Here is a 6104-nt window from a genome sequence, read left to right on the forward strand (position 1 = left end):
ACATCTTCTAAATAGAGATGTGATTATGGGGAGCTTAAATCCTATGCAATGGTGTGAAATTTTAGATATTATTTGGGATAAGTGGAAAGTCGGAGTGCCTGTGGTCATTTGGAGGACATTTATAAAATCGATCTACAGATATTTGTATAATTAAAGCAAATAAAGAAAGGTTATTTTGCTGAAAAGGATTCTAAGGTTACAATTACTAATCTCAAAACTGATAAATGATTATACATTAATCTGACTTTCTGAATAGTGTCGAGGGTTATGTGTATACTAAATATGTCATGGAAGTGTTGTGGTAATAATGTTGACTTTAATCTTAATAAACATTGCAAGATTATGTTAAACGCTTGAAGTATCAAAACCTGCACTGTATTATGGGAGGTATGATAGTTTTTTAATGCTAATAGAAAGTCAGAGGAATACCACCAATTTTGGGTATCTACGACCAACCTCTATTATTATTATTATTATTATTATTATTATTATTATCATTATTATTATTATTATTATTATTATTATTATTATTATTATTATTATTATTATTATTATTATTATTATTATTATTGCTAGCTAAGCTCCAACCCTAGTTAGAAAAGCTGGATGCTATAAGGCCGAGGTCTCCAAATTGAAAAATTAGTCCACTGAGTAAAGAAAATTAAAAAAAATAAATACACTGCAAGGAAAGCAATGAACAATTAAATAAAATTATTTTAAGAACAGTAACAACGTTAAATTAGATATTCAATTTACAGTATAAATTATAAAAGCTTTTAAAAAAAACGAGGAATAGAAATAAGACAGCATAGCGTGCCGAAGTGTACCTTCAAGCATATAATACCATACATTAGCAGGCTATGCCGACATATTCTCACAATTGAATAATGGAAAGAATTCATTGCTACATATGACGCCTATTTAGTTTCGATTCTGGATATGTGTCCAATCTATATTTTCATCTGTCCTGGTTGAATGCCAGAGGAAAAGAATCGGGAATGCCTTCGCCCATAAGTATTGAAGGAATCGGCAAAACATTCAATTTCTGGATTTCTTTCCCCTGCCAACCGTAGATTTCCATTTTCCATCTAGAAAAAAAAAAAAACGATTATCTATTGACAAATGAATCCGACCACGAAATATTCCACACTCCAGGAAAGGTTTTCTGACAGCGCCTTTTCTGGTATGACATACGAATCGTTGATATTCAAAATAAGACTTTTTTGTGCCATGTTTATCTCTTTATTTCTTCTTGAATGTTTATCTAATGAGTTTAACACCGGCGATTTGAAAATAGAACTGACGTACCTTTACACAAAGACTTTAAAATCCATCATTAATATTATTAGAATTTGGTAATCCTTGTAGAAGAGATTTTCTAAATGTTATCTCATTACGAATATCTTATAAATGTATCCTAAAAATAGATCTACTATATATATATATATATATATATATATATATATATATATTTACCATTTCATATTAATTATAGGAAAAAAAAAACCTCAAGGAAAAAATCCTGTGAATGTTTTTATTGAATATACACTAAAAGGGAATCAAATAAGAATTAATTTCCATCTTATTGATTTTATTAACATGCCTAAAACACATCCTTACCTTGAAGGTTGTGGTAGCGTATTGGTAAAGTCCGTGACAGTCGGAAACGACATTTACCCACAAATTACACAAACTGCCGTGTGGTATTTAGGAAAGGGAGAGGGAAGGGCTTAATATGTGTATGCGCATATCTATCTAAATATTTAGTCGTAATTTTTGACGGGTCGCATACACTAGTTTGATGATGAAGTTAAATTTAACCTTAATTTGGTATACTTCCTGTGCAAGAGGAAATTGTATGAGCTGTTAAACCCACACTTTGTAGTTAAGTGGCAGTAACGACTTAACATCTACCACTAAGAACAAGATCTTGCATAAGCATCCTGTTCGAGAGTCCGCCCCTTTTTTTTTGTTTTGTTTCTATTTTATACGTTTGTTGTATTCGGAACATACATATTTATATACACACGAAACTTCCCCACTTGATTAACCAAACACCAATTCTTACTCAATTACCTGTTTTTTACATATTGTCTATTGTTAACCTCTGTACTGTAATTGTTCAGTGGCTACTTTCCTCTTGGTAAGGGTAAAAAGACTCTTTAGCTATGGTAAGCAGCTGTTCTAGGAGGACACTCCAAAATCAAAACATTGTTCTCTAGTCTTGGGTAGTACCATAGCCTCTGTTACGGGGTCTTCCACTGTCTTGGGGTAGAGTTGTCTTGCTTGAGGAACACTATTCTATCTTTTTTTTTCCTCCCTAGGGCATTTTCCCTGTTTGATCCCTTGGACTTATACCATCCTGATTTTCTAATTACTGTTATAGCTTAAATATTATTAATAATAATAATATTAATAATATATATATATATATATATATATATATATACATATATATATATATATATATATATACATATATATATACATATATATATATATATATATATGTATGTATATATACAGTGTATATATATATATATATATGTATATATATATACATATATATATATATATATATATGTATATATATACTGTATATATACATACATATATATATATATATATATATACATATATATATATATATATATATATACATGTATATATATATATATATATATATATAGATATATATAAAACTATCTAAATATATTTCTTCTCTGTCACGCTCAGTGGCATTGACAGACATATAACTGTTCGGTCTCTCCCCGTCCCTCTGCGATTGAGGAGATTGAGTAGGTATACCCTGGTGAAAGGGTGTTTGTACCACGAGAGGTGCACTCGGAAACCCGAATCTATATATATATATATATATATATATATCCCTCTCTGAGTATGGATATCTTAACTTGGTGAGAGGGTTTGCTCATCGCCATAATCAACAAAGCTGTACTAATTAGGGATACCCATACCAGGTTGCTCTGAGCGATCAGACAAGTCTTCAACCATCAATCTGTAGATGGCCAGTATGATGATGGAAATTGGACAAACCCAGACGTAATCAGGACATTTCTGAGATCTTTGTCTTTAAGTGGATTAAAAACAGCTGCATTATTTTGTAGTTTCTTGTTGTGTTTTTATGTTAGTTATCATTGCCATCAATATCAACAAATGATTTGACTAATTAGAATAAGAGTTTGTGGAATAAGAGAGATGCGTAGATAAGCATTAATATACACAATAACTTCTCTATAATTTAAAAAAGAAAAGTGGAAAAGAACTAAATCAGTATTGCAGGTTTACTATAAAAATGTATATAAGTGCTAAGTATTGTAAATGGCCAAGCAAATATAAAAAAAAAAATTCCTATTTCTATCATCATTGATGTTAACTTGCAATAAAATTGTAAAAAAAAAAAATCTTATTACAATTACCGTTGATGTCAACAACGCTATCTTATTGTAAAAAAACTTTTGTCTTCGAAGCGCATGCAGGATTATGTGGATGACCGTGTGACGGTGCTGAGAGAGGGTTGTGAACTCAAAGGCAAGATGTAATCAACTGAGTTATATTATATAGAACACTCTCCTTTATATAGAAAACCTCAAGCCAACAGGACATAACAAGTTAACAAGACAGACAATGTTACAGAGGAAAACAGCAGACATGAATTTTCATGTTCGTTTAGTGCGAGGGAAGAGCGAAGATACAAGCATAATAATTGTGTGACACACGGTTGGTACATGGCTCCCCCTCTAAAAATGACATACTAAACATGGTAAATAGGGCGCCCAGATCTAGAGAGGCGAACTGTAGGCGGGTCATCTGGCAGAAGATAAGCAGATTTTACACGATCAATGGAGACACAGTCTTCTTTGCCCCGAATGTTTGGGAGGGAATGCTTTCGGATTGCGTTGGATCACAAGGAAAGGGGGCCCGTGTAAGGGGGGCGTTAGTGGTGGCTTGTTGGTGTCGTTGCGCAGAAAGACGTGCGTTGCAGAGTGCAAGTCCGTTGGTATGTGATGCTTCTCTGGGGGCTTGTAAGTCTGGCGGCACGGAGTAAATTTTCCCATGACGTGACGTATGCGCTGAAGATCGTCGGCTGTAGAAGGAAAAAATTTGGCAGGGACGACCGACGGGTCGCCATACACAATTTCAGCTGCCGAGACGTCGAGGGCGTCTTTAGGAGTGGGTCCTTAGTCCCAGGAAGACCCAGGGAAGCTAAGTGAACCAGTTGCAATCCTTGCAGCGGGACACAAAAAGCTGCTTTGAGGGTTCGATGAAAAACGTTCAACCATTCCATTGGCAGCGAGGTTGTAGGCCGTTGTCTGATGTAGGGTGATGCCAAGCAGATTCGCTATTGACGTCCACAATTGAGAGGTGAAAGTGGTTCCCCTCTCAGAAGTAATATGCTCAGGGATACCGAATCTTGCAATCCATCCAGAGAGTAAGGCAGATGTACATGAGGCGGACGTTGCCGTTTCCATGGGATTGGCTTCAGGCCAACGAGTGGAGCGGTCGAAGACGGTAAACAGGTAACAATGTCCTTGTGATGTGGGTAGGGTCCCTACAATGTCGACGTGAATGTGTGCGAAATGACGCTGAGGTTGAGGAAAGGTGCCCACTCCAGAATCCGTGTGTCGAAGTACTTTGGAAGTTTGGCAAGAAGGTACAGGCGCGGACCCAATCCTTTGCATCCTTAGAAATGCCGTTGCCAAATGAACTTTGCCTTCAAAAGCTGTGCAGTAGAACGGCACGAGGGATGTGAAAGACCGTGAATGAAATCAAACACCTGTCGGCGCATGGGAGCAGGAATCCAAGGTCGCGGTCTACCAGTACTGACGTCACAGAGGAGGGTGGTGTTGGAGTCTTCGAGGGGAAAGTCTTCCCAACGGAGGGACGTGCAGGATGTCCCACAAGCTAGATACTCTGGATCCTGTCGTTAGGCTTCAGCCAGGGCGTTGTAATCCAATCCCAGTTGAACGGCAGCCAACGTGTTTCTTGAAAGGGCATCGGCAACGGGATTCATTTTCCCAGGAACATATTGTAGGGTACAATTGCATTCAGCCACAGCGGAGAGATGTCGGCGTTGCCGGGCGGAACAGGCGTCAGACTGTCGAGTGAAGGCGTGCACCAGAGGCATGTGGTCTCTGCGAATGACGAAGGGCGTACCTTCTAAGAAATGGCGAAAGTGACGGACAGCCAAGTGCACCCGCCAGCAATTCTCGATCAAAGGTAGAATAACCTGATTCTGCCTTGGACAGTTTTCTGCTGAAGATGGCCAATGGGGCAGGGCGAGCCTTTGACCACCTGCTCGAGTACTGCACCAATAGCGACGTCGCTGGCATCGGTGGAGAGAAGGAGAGGGGGCGTGTGGTATAGGAAAAGTGAGAGCCGCAGCAGTTGATAGGGCCTTCTTTGCATTGCAGAAGCTGCTTCTTGAAGGGGGACCCCACTTCAGGTCCTTCGGCTTGCCCTTGAGGGAGGCGGAGAGGGGAGCAAGAGTGGCGGCAATGGCTGGCAGAAAACGGTGATAATAGTTTGATCATGCAAAAGAATTCCTGCAGAGCTTTGATGGTCGAGGGCACGGGGAAGTTCTGAATGGCTGCTACCTTCTCAGGGAGGGGGGTGGACACCTTCAGGAGTGATGCGGTGCCCTAAGAACGACACTTCGTTGGCGCCAAAGGTACACTTGTCGTACCGGACTACAAGGCCGTTTTATTGCAGGCCGGTCGAGTGGTGGAAGGCAGTGGGAGCGAGGTCACTCTGGGGTCCACCAATGAGAGGGTTGTGAACTCAAAGGTAGGATGCAATCAACTGAGTTATCTTATTATAGAAGACTCTCCTTTATATACAAAACCTCAAGCCAACAGGACATAACAAGTTAACAAGACAGACAATGTTACAGAAAAAAACAGCAGACATGAATTTTCATGTTCGTTTAGTGCGAGGGAAAAGCGAAGATACAAGCGTAATATATGCAAAAGGAATTATGTACAATTGTGTGACACACGGTTGGTACAACTGCATTGTAAAGCAGATTTTATGCACCAAAAAGAATATATAGTGTTGGGTTGTATCATAGCCTCTGTGCAGTGGTC

The sequence above is a fragment of the Palaemon carinicauda genome, chromosome 32 (assembly GCF_036898095.1).
Source record: "Palaemon carinicauda isolate YSFRI2023 chromosome 32, ASM3689809v2, whole genome shotgun sequence".
NCBI classification, from domain to species: domain Eukaryota; kingdom Metazoa; phylum Arthropoda; class Malacostraca; order Decapoda; family Palaemonidae; genus Palaemon; species Palaemon carinicauda.